Consider the following 11,582-nt stretch of genomic DNA (forward strand, 5'->3'; position numbering starts at 1 on the left):
CACAGCGATGATCCACATACGACGCCCACAAACGCTAAACACAGAAATATATATATATATATATACATTAACAGTGTCATAAATGAAATTGACTGTGAAGAAAGAAACTTACCTAATGATCATTCATACATAGATCACTGCTACTAATATAACTAATGAATTTTTGTGCTTTAACTTTTTAATAATAATGACAATGATGATACATAATATCGGTAACTAACTCAGTCAAGTTAAGAACATAAAGTTGAGGGAAACTATGATAGGACTGTGAAGTTATGTCAGTCTTCTTCCTCTGATGAGCTGACTGCTGCAATGTCGTTGACAGGATGTCTAAAACGTGAAGAACGAATATAAAAACGAGGTAGGAAATGTGAAAGCGATGATAATATGAATTGTACGAATCTGAGTGAGAAGCACCGCGAAGTTACTATCTCGAAGACATCAAGCGAAAGTCGACGTTGAACGAGTCCGTGAATACGTGACGTCGTGTTATTTCCGGATAGACAAACAGACATGATAAGGGAAATAAAGGCTGTTATGTTCTGCAAATATTGTCTGAATGTTCTTATTCCTACTTTCGACGATGTTGCTACACGTATAGCGTTGACTAATCCTAATGATGACTTCACTGCGTAGTGAAGTACTACGCCTTACGACTGTTCATTAGAGGTGGGTCCTGCTGACGAGAAACGCACCGCATCGCCAAACAGCCGGCCAGACACTGATTTGAACATGCATGAGAAAAGCAATTTAGACAAGTTAATCATGATGGATTTTCGTAACTTCACGATGATAAGATGAAGATATCTTGCCTGGCTCATAAGTCTCACAGGAAATATTGAAAATAAGCGTTTGCTGGAAGGAAAACTGCCCCCGTCCTTGCATAGACAGTTTCGTGGCGATACGACTTCTATTTCTGGCTGTATATGTTACCCTGGCGTTTCGCTACTTCCGAAGGTTTGAGAGATTTTTCATTTCTTAAATCTTGCTCCTCGTACCACTTTTGAACAATTATTGGCAAATGTCACGCGGCCTTTCCACTGTATGGATCAGCTAGACACGTAATAACGAAACGACTATGTTTATAGGTCTATTTTCATGTAGTTTCATTAGATTACACGCGGAATGTCTATGAAAGGATATTTTCGCCACCAGAAGAGATAATGAAATAGCTTTTCCATTATTTAAAACTATGTCGTTGTCGAGTGTTTGGATAGGCGCAAAGACCTGTTATCAACTTCGCTGTTTCGAGTTTCCTTAAAGAGAGTCGAACGACGATGCCATCTTTTCCTGAAGAGTCAACGATGATATGTCTTCAAGGTGCGCTTGAACTCATACAAAACGGTTCACGGCACTCTGCGAAAATCTGCGCACTTTATTTATCGGTTCGCAAATTTATTAACGTATTTATATATTTGACCCGCACAGAACACTACTACTTTTCCCAAGGGGACCTTAGATCTGCCCGGTTAAGAAATTAAACCCGTTTATATCACGTTACCATTGCGCTATCTGTAGTGTAGCACCACTGCAGCTATCGTTATTACATCGTTGTCGTTTGTTTGACACATTTGTCCTAAGAATCCTGTAGCTCGGTAACAGGTATTCACTTCATATTGTGACAGCAAGAGTATTCTCCTGTTGCCATTCATTATGTTTGTGTTAACGCGCCTAATGTCCTCGTTGTCTGAATATAAAACTAATCACCATTTTCAAAATGTTTGCTTGGGGTGAGCCGTTTTGGACGGCCCTACTGTCATTTGAGGCCGATACGCAAGAAGGCCAAGAACTAAACGTCTACTAGCAATTTTAAACAATCTGAACAAAGCTGGCTTTGAAAGGAGACTTGACCTTTGACACGAGTTGACCGAATAAAGGTTCGACTTGAACGTATTTCCGTTTGCGAAACTCTACAGTTACTCTACAAGAACTCGAGCTATTTCCCAAGCGACTGGCCATGAGCGATGGAAATTGAATGGCGTTCGTGCTAATAATGTGTGGAAAAAGATCATAGCGAATGCAGGCAAAAGTAAACCTTTGTGGCAAAGCCCAGACGAATGCCAAAAAAAAAGGCGCTATTTGCTTGATGTGAGCGAGAGACGACGTTGCTGCCGATTGTCTAACGACTGACTTCGAAAGGTAGCCGTCAACAAGCGATAAGAGTACGAACAGGCCATTGAAAAAAATCGATCGGAGCAGAATGGGCGCCGTGTTCCATGATGACAATAAGGGAGCAGCTACATCTTTAGCCGCCTAGAAACACAAATGGGAATTTTTAACATCTCTGCCGTAAAGCCTGAAGCATCATGAGAGTGCCATGTGCTTTGATCCTTGCAGAATTCTCCTAGTGATGCTAATTTACCCTCCATGGAGGGATGCAAAAATGCATTTATCACAATGTAGTGACGAAACAATGGCAAAATATCGTCAATCTGTTTAATGATATTTTTTAAAACACCATAATGATTATCAATGCCTTTTTAAGCCCCTCGTTAGAAATGATTTTGTTTTTAACTATAATAAGTGACATTGATTACGAGTCACCGTTACCGTTTCTAGATATGTTTGCATGTACAAGCTGACCTATAGGTATGTGGACAGTCGATGAACCTACAATTTACGTCCGCTAAGGCGGTAGAAGAAACGTAAACTATTGTAAATTTAAGCATGTAATATATTTCCAATAGCAGTACCCTCTGAGCATGTTACATACTATTCTAATATTAGTCGACAAAACCGTTTGAGGTCGCACAGTAACCATTGCCGTTGCCACATACCAGCGCTATACCATTATTACATACTATTACAGGAAATGTGGAAATGGTGTTAGGATACCTTTGTTAGACACTTGTTGCCGAATTAAACCCACTCTTTGCTAAATATTTGTCTATGTTCTACTACTTCTACATATTTAGACTGACTCTCTAAAAATTGTCTTCCATTTGTCCAGTGAATTTAGGATCATTCCTTGTTTTTATCCATATCCAGTATTTGAAGCAATGAAGATCTTAGTCTCGGGAAAAAACCAAAAGCAGGTAGGTGCGTCAAGCTTAAAATTCGTTGATAGAACAGAGCGCGCAAAAGTGTTTTAGTCTTTGAGGAAACCGTTGATTTCAGCTACTCGGCACTCCTTGCGTGTTGGTAGCCAAGTTTGGTTACTAAAACACTGATAACAACCATTCGTTCGAATTTTAGAAACGACCCTTCTGCTCCAATGATTAGATCTTGTGTGGCTTTGTCTTAGTGAGTTTGTTGTAACGATCTGGTGTTAGCCGTACGCGTACCAAGTGCCGGACACAGCCCTCGAAAAGATGCTTATATATCGACAAATTACGGGAAAGGCTATCTGTGATCGGGACTTAATTTCGCCTAAATCGCTTTAGACTAGATATCTACTCTAGACTATATATATATATATATATATACATATGTATATACTTATAGGCTATTTGTGTCTGAGTATTATGGGCAGCAAAGAATACCGAACATAGTATCATACCAGTTAGTTTGACGGTAAAATAGAAAAACTATTTTTTAAAAGTCGTGAACTATCCAAAACTGACAATCAGCGTAGACAAACCAAAACTTCCTAGAGCAATAAGTTAAGCGCAAGTACAAAAATAGTTCAAATTGTCTGGAAACGCTGTCCAAGACAAGCTGCTAGTTGTCGATGCGTTATTTTATCGTACTTCTTTACTTATTACAAATGTAATATATCCTATTATAAATACTAATCTAAAAGGTCATGCTTGTATTACATTTAATGATTAGTTTGAGCTTTTTATTTTTCATTTTATAGGTTCGAATATTATATATATAAACTGTTGTTTATATCTTCTTATACAATAACCCACCTTTTAATAGTTTCGTATAAACTACTATGGACATTGATGATGTCCTAAATCATTTTGCCCCTTCGAAGAACCAAGTGCTATTTTTTTTTCTTGCCTCACTGGGCATTAATTCCTCATTTCCTTAATTAGGCCAGTTTACCACGCAGTCTCAAAGTATAACTAATTAGTTAGTGAGACTATTTATGCTTCTTCTACTTCTACATATATAGCCTATCAAATGTAGTAGCATGCTGAACAAACATCTACGACGAGGGCATTTACGTACGCAAGTAACGCTATCCGTAAAAAACCTCTGCACCTTTTAACACATGTGCTAGATAGAAATTAATAACAGTAATGCCAGTGACTCAAGACATAAAGCTACTTCTATACCAAATAGTCCAGAAGAGTGGCAGATCAGACGACAATGATCCACGACGGTTCCCTACTCCGTTGCCCACGCATTTTTTCATCAGTGGGTCTCGTCACTTTTCTCCCGTTTTTTTTTCTTGTTCCTCGCCTTCAGTCTTTGTTTGTCTTTTGTCCATCTGTCGTCTGCGCAGCTGGCCGCTGCTGACACCCGGTAACAGCGTTGCCTGTTCATCTTGCCGGTCACCATTGCAACATTCCCATGCCTAGGTATGTCAAAATACGGTGACGGAGTTTAGCTCGTTAGCCAAGAGGATCAACGTTGTTCCTGTATGAGACTTCGAGATGGCGAAATATTACCTGTAAAGATGCTGCGGCAGGTTCATCTTACTGAGGTCAGAGGTCACCAGCGACTCAAGGCTGCTCATGACCGGACGACTGGATGGACCTACCAAAGAGCCGGCTGGTTGATAACAAATACCTATACAGATGCACACGCACATCGTGCATTGTCTTTTGACGATGCTCTGTTATCATTATGGCAGTGGAAGAAAACATGTATTAAGAGAGACCACTGTGCCAGGAGCACCGTAAGAAAAGCAGGTTTTGGCTCTCTGCGACAAGCAGTGGAAGTCCCACTAGATTTTTTAACACGAGAATAATAATCGGTAGCCGCGATACGGGTTTATCTTGTCTTCTTAACACGACAAAGAGCGCGGGCAAGAAAGGGGCAGGAGTGCGTACAAATAATAACATTAGTTCTATATGTACAAAGAACTACAGCCAGTGAGAAATCAGGAATTGGAATATTTTGTTCCGCACTTTAAAATATCCTTCTCTACTACTGCATAAATAGTAAAACATATATTCTCATATATGTTGGTGTAAGTCATAAATCTCTGTAACAAAACAAGAATGTTTTGAGTGCCGAAAGAAGAGATGGTTAACGATTGAAACAGATCCTGCTTTAGCTCTAGGGCCATTTTTTATAACCCTAGGCTCCCGCTTCCTTTTATCAGACGAGGAAGGCAGATCGCATGTTGCTCGGATGAAGTCTTCGACGTTGCATGGTGGCTAATCGCTTTTGATGATTGCTGCTTCGCCGCTACGACTTCAATGACTAATTTTTTGTCTTGCGAAAGGCCCCACTCACCGGCTCAATATTTTGACAAAAGTCAGGCGGATTGATTTCTTTCACTTCAACAGCAGTTGTACAACTTATGATACCTGCACAATAGCAGTTCATAGGATCTGAACGTACATTGTTTATTGTAGACCATAGGGAATATCTAACATGTATGATTTGATTATGAAACTGTCCCTTGGCAACCGTAGCATTCCTATTTTAGATACGTCTCAAATGAGTATTCGTACAAATACCCAGTACTGGAACAATGTTTTCATTGCTGAGACATGAGAGCACCAGCCTTTAAGTTAAGCTACGTTGCACGCTGCCCGGATTCATATCATTTAAGCGAGTGCTTACTCCTGCAAAACTGAATAGATTCTTGTTGGGCCGAGCTCCGTTACCCAAACACACCTCGAACTCGTCAATAGGGTACGCTTATTTAGGAAAATTTCTCAAGACCTGTTAACGGCAAGTGTGTCGGTTTTGAGGCTTGGTAATTTTTGCCAGTTTGTATGGTCAGCGTCATATTTGCTAGCCAATCTTATCACGTGAGCGCCAGCCCGTATCATAGGATAAATTTTTTTATAAATGTTTTAATGTTCCGTTGACAACGAATATCGGCGCGCTATTAGAAACTGTAGGTTGACTTAATCGAATCAGCGGGCGTCACTACCCGATGGGATTAACACAAGATTTTATGTGTTGAAATACTGCTGTTGACGAATGTACGAGCAACACGAGTTGAGACTCAGTCAAAGACGCGCTGCCTCTCGCGGGCATCGAACTATTGAATACCATCCTCGCGAAGGTGGAATCAACTTTTCCGGGGATTGACCTTTTTAAAAATAACTAGTAGATAATAATGGCCAATTCGAAAAATTCAAAGCGTTGCAGAAATTCAAATAATCTTGAATGTGTGATATCACGCTTGAGCGGTGACCTGCTCTCACCTGCACTATTATAAAGAAATGAGATAGCTGAACATCATTTGCACCTATGGCAGAATATTGTTTTTAATTTGTACGACCTTCCAGGATGGACTAATGATTGAAACGTCGTTAGGTATTAGCATCCTTTGCCGTCGTTAAGAAGACGTGAAGAAAAGGCTTTCGTCTTCTTTGGTACTGACAAATGGTAGACCTTAGACGTGTTGACTAACTTAGGACTGCGAGTTAAAAATGTCCAAATAATTAAACTGATCGTTTAAAGTGTGTAGACGAACGCTCTGCAAGTTATCTTACTTAATCGCAGACAGAGGCTTTTCAATAAATGTAACGGTTTAATCTCATCGAGCCTATACGATTCTGTAGCTGTCTCGCAGCGATAAAATGATAGGAAAGGGAATAACTCAATGGACGAACGCGGTTGAGTATGCAAGTTGAGTGCAATATAGAAAGTTGAGCACCCGGATATTCAGAAAAAGGCATATGAAATCGTCGATCTAGAGGAAGATAGGAATGTACACACGAATGGCTGCTATCATAAAAAGGATCACTCGGCGTGTTTCAAGCTGTCGATACGACGCCAAATAATAGACAGGAGCTGTTCGAAAGAGAACGATCAACAACAAGACGAACAGAAACTATTAGAACATTAAGAAAATCCATCTAAGGAAACATTGTTTACAATATGCATAGTTGCAGGCCCTTAATGGCACCGCAGTCGGATTTCTACTCTGGCGTATGAAGACAAGTACAACGAAGAGCGTTTTTCGTTTGGGACGTTTGTTGTCACGCGTTTCTCCAGAGATCATTTACTCTTCGGGAGTTTGGCTACCGATAGGTGAACGACCGTGGAAAAAACCACGTCGATATTGAAAATGGGCCCCGAACGGACAGGGTTCATGGGAACCTAACCGATTACTAATCTAAAAGAACGGAGAAAGTTTTCCCGCAAAAGATACCAAATCAAAGTGAAGTTAGTAGTTGTTTATGTACCGCGGTTCGTTTTGGAAACTCGAGTTAAAGTACTTTGTTAAAACAATTAAAGGTTAACTTCTGTGCCATTTGACAAAAACACATAGATTCAAGATGTCAAACACCACACCACAAAAGCAAGAGAGTAATTCACAAATAAGGTAAAGCAATTGTTAGACCAAATCACAGAATTGAAACAGAACGAAAACCAAAATAACAGAAGAAAGCTTAAAATTATTTCTTGGCTTTGCGGCCAAAAAAACAGCTGTTAATATCTATCGCTAAATTTAATGGCAATCCTATCACAGTTAAAAAAATGTCTGAAAAATAAAAAATCAAGTGAAAATCTCGACGTTGCACGGGTCTAATATGGGCAGCTTTCCCCACCCCATCGCCTGTGTAAACATTACGTCAAGGTATCCCATGTCACCTCGCACTAAGTACGATTTCCGAAAAAAAAAAACATAATTAAAGTTCTTTATCTACGAAAATACTCGTCAGTGTGAATGCACCCAAAACGTCAAACATGAACTATGGCGTGATTGTTATCGGGGGCGAGCATATAGCTTTAATTGAAGCCGATCCGTTGACTGTTAAATGATAGACCTTCACTGGCGTTTCTATCTTACTGTTGTGCTATCTCCATCATACAAGGCACGAAGAATAGAGTAACTTAATGTAAGTCATAAGCAGACTTCAGATAACAACAAATCGATACACAAGTCGATTGAGGTACTCGCCTTTTAACGAGAATCAGGTTTAATGAGTTAAACTGGGCTTGAAATACCAACACTATATGCTTTTTAGGCATTTTTTACTAATAGCGTGGGTGCCCCAGTTCATCAAAGTCGTCATGTCCGGCTACCTTTTCTGCACTTTCGCTAGAGGACGCTAGCATTGGCTCATTTTGTTTGCCACCTGTGATGGTAACAATGGCTCATAAAGGCATTCCGTTATAAACGTGCCGAGAACCTTGCAAAGTAGGCGCTAAGATAAAGGTAGCGGCTTTCGGCTCGTCGAGGAAGGGGGAAAACTCAGCAGCGTAACAGCAGCAACAGCTCTCCATTCAGAGGATGACAACTAATGGAAATTGACAGTCATTCTAAAAAGGGCCAGTTATTGGAGGCAAGTCTTTTAGTGTGTGCGTATGCGGAGCCCGCTGTCGTTGCCGAACGTTATCCGGTGCAGCCTCGCACTTTTTGTGTGGTTTAGTTCGGAATTTGGATACAGCTGAGACACAAAGACGTGACGGCATAATGTCAGCTCTTCTAGAGAACACCTCGCGTAGGTCCTTAGTAGGGTTTCTGACGTTGACCTTTATTGGTATCCTGCACTCGGTGTCTGTTGGTTTACTTGTATCATTTATCATCTACGTGATTCTTGGTGGTCACAAAAAGCTGCGCATTATCATCAAAACACTAAAACGTGATCTTTCAGCCGCCGTTCGATTCATTAGCGTCTGCTGGGCCATTAATGGCTTATGGGGTCTTGTTCGTTCAAATCAAACAGTGCCAATAATCTTCAAAAAAGCATGCAAACGTCACCCCGACAAGGTGATGCTGATTAGTGATGAACACAACTGGACTTTCCGTCAGGTCGATGAGTTTTCGAACAAAGTGGCGATGACGTTCTTAAAACTGGGTTTTCGGGCAGGCGACGATGTGGCCTTGTTCATGGAGAACCGACCAGAGTACCTTATGTTTTGGTTGGGTTTAAGCAAAATTGGTATGGTAACAGCGCTTATAAATCATAATCTGAAATCTCTTCCACTCACGCATTCTATCAACGTTGTAAAGGCAAAAGCTGTCATCTTCAGCACGCCATTGGCTAAACATGTTATTGACATCTACCCCGACCTTACACAGGAAAACAAAAACATTCAGCTATTCTGTTACGGTGACGCAGGTGACTTTGGATCGGTGTCCGTTGAGCAGCTCAAGCCCCTGATCGAAAGTGCTCCGAACAAGACACCTTCGTACCGCGGTGACATCAATGATAAACTCGTCTATATTTATACGTCAGGAACTACGGGTTTGCCCAAAGCTGCCATTATTAAGCATGTGCGTTTTATCTTTATGACACTTGGAATCAAATACATGATGCCGATTTTAAAAGATGATATCATGTATCTCTGTCTACCACTTTACCACGTGGCTGGCGGAATTCTCGGAGCTGGTCAGACAATTGTCTCAGGCGTTACTGGAGTAGTTGTACCTAAGTTCTCCGCGTCGAAATATTGGCAAGACTGCGCGAAGCACAACTGTACTGTTTCTCAGTATATTGGCGAGATTTGTCGGTACCTTCTAGCACAGACCGAACGCGAAAGTGACCGCGCTCACAAAGTACGCATGATGTTCGGTAATGGACTACGCGCTCAGATCTGGGAAGAGTTCCGCCAGCGTTTTAACATCCAGGATATTCGTGAAGTCTACGGTTCTACAGAGGGCAACTCTAACCTCATTAATATCGATAATAGGGTTGGTGCTGTTGGCTTTTTACCCTCGATTGGCAAGATTATTCCAAGTATCTCCGAGCGAATCTATCCTGTCAGGCTGATTCGTATTGATGAGAATACTGGTCTTCCACTGCGCGATCGTCATGGTCTATGTATCCCAGCAGCGCCTGGCGAAACTGGCGAGATGGTAGGACTGATACAAAACTCCAGTATCCAGAAGTTCGATGGCTATGTCGACAAGGGTGCCACCTCAAAGAAACTCTACCGTGATGTCTTTCATAAGGGTGATATTGCCTTCTCGTCAGGCGACCTCCTCATGCAGGACGAAGAAGGCTACTTATTCTTTAAGGACCGTATAGGTGATACATTTCGATGGAAAGGCGAAAACGTATCGACATCTGAGGTAGAGGGCATTCTAACAAAAGTGGTGGGTTTGTCTGATGTAGTTATATATGGTGTCGAGGTAAGCGGCTGTGAAGGAAAGGCCGGCATGGCAGCGATCCTTGACCCTGAGCACAAAGTCAACCTCGAGCAAATGCTTCACGAGTCGTTGGCTACCTTGCCACCCTATGCTGTCCCATTGTTCGTACGTCTGTTAAGCGAAGTTGACGCCACTGGCACATATAAACTAAAAAAAACAAACCTCGTCAAAGAAGCCTACGAAGTTGGCCGTATTAAAGATCCGATGTACTTTTTAGACCTTGCTCAGAAAAAATACGTTCCCTTAACGGAAGAACTGTACGGTAAAATCCAGAACAGACAGGTTCGAATATAAACTTAACATATGATGAAGGACCGAGTGTATACGCTGTAAATAAAAGAAATACTGATAAAATCTAATGTCAATAATTTTAATACCGAACATTCTACGTTTGCAAAAATCTTGGCGCAACACTTTGTATTTATAATAAAACCAGACGTAACAGTGCCAGCGTTGCTAGGTATTTTCGGAAAGATTAAGCTATCATTCTAATTTTGCGACGGCAGCTTCGATAGGTACCCAACGGTTGTGGCGCTACGGGTAGCTAAAGATAAACAACGGACATGTATAAGCGAACTTTCACTATGTTTGTGATGGAATGGGGTTTGATGGTAAGATCTAGATATCGAAATAATATAGAAATCTACATTTCTACCATATGGTTATTTCATGGACAGACTAACGTTAAAGATACATCTGTATTCACTGTAAAGAATCAGCACAACCGACAAATTATTTTATAGGAGTTCCTATATTATCTTAGTTTAAAGATGACCGTCGTGTAGCCGACAGAGTAAAGTTTAGATATAATAACTTTATTTCGTGTTTATTATTTCATGTTTATTGTTACTTACAAATACAGTATTAGTCCAAACGCTTTCATGGTAAATTTCTACCACTTTGCGACTCCCTTACTATAGTTACTTGATAGCTTTTTGTGCCTGTGTGTGGTTCAATGTTTGTACCGTCAAATGTGTCTCAAATAAGAGAACAGAAATTTAAGAACACAGAATATCTAAGAGCTAGAAAATTAGAACACTTTAAAATTGCCAGTTGTGCAGCTTAAAACTACCTGCCTTTTACGTCTAATAGCTTTTACTATCGCTATTTATAATTAGAAATTATATATTATTGGACATAATCAATATGTCGAAATGGATACAGTAGTTAAGTATAGTTGCGTTCAATACTTCAACGTGCAGCGTTCGATATTTAACACGTTTTTTTTTATTTTTAAAGGACTGTTGACGAGGTTGAGTACCATACCTGTAAAATATACATTAACGATATGATTGTGTAGTGCGTATGTTTCACGGGAATATTTTCGGCCGAAATGTCTCTTCTAAATGCAAAACAAATTTATGTATTTATGCAAATGTAATACATTTATTTCGACTTG

At 40.4% G+C, this 11,582-nt stretch overlaps 1 pseudogene; it reads left to right on the forward strand.

The window, feature by feature from the left end:
* The first annotated feature begins 8,321 nt into the window (after window positions 1–8,321).
* On the forward strand, window positions 8,322–10,542 carry LOC111268276 (long-chain fatty acid transport protein 4 pseudogene; annotated as a pseudogene).
* Window positions 10,543–11,582: the final 1,040 nt, after the last annotated feature.

The sequence above is a fragment of the Varroa jacobsoni genome, unplaced genomic scaffold, assembly GCF_002532875.2.
Source record: "Varroa jacobsoni isolate VJ856 unplaced genomic scaffold, vjacob_1.0 scaffold_1273, whole genome shotgun sequence".
NCBI lineage: Eukaryota > Metazoa > Arthropoda > Arachnida > Mesostigmata > Varroidae > Varroa > Varroa jacobsoni.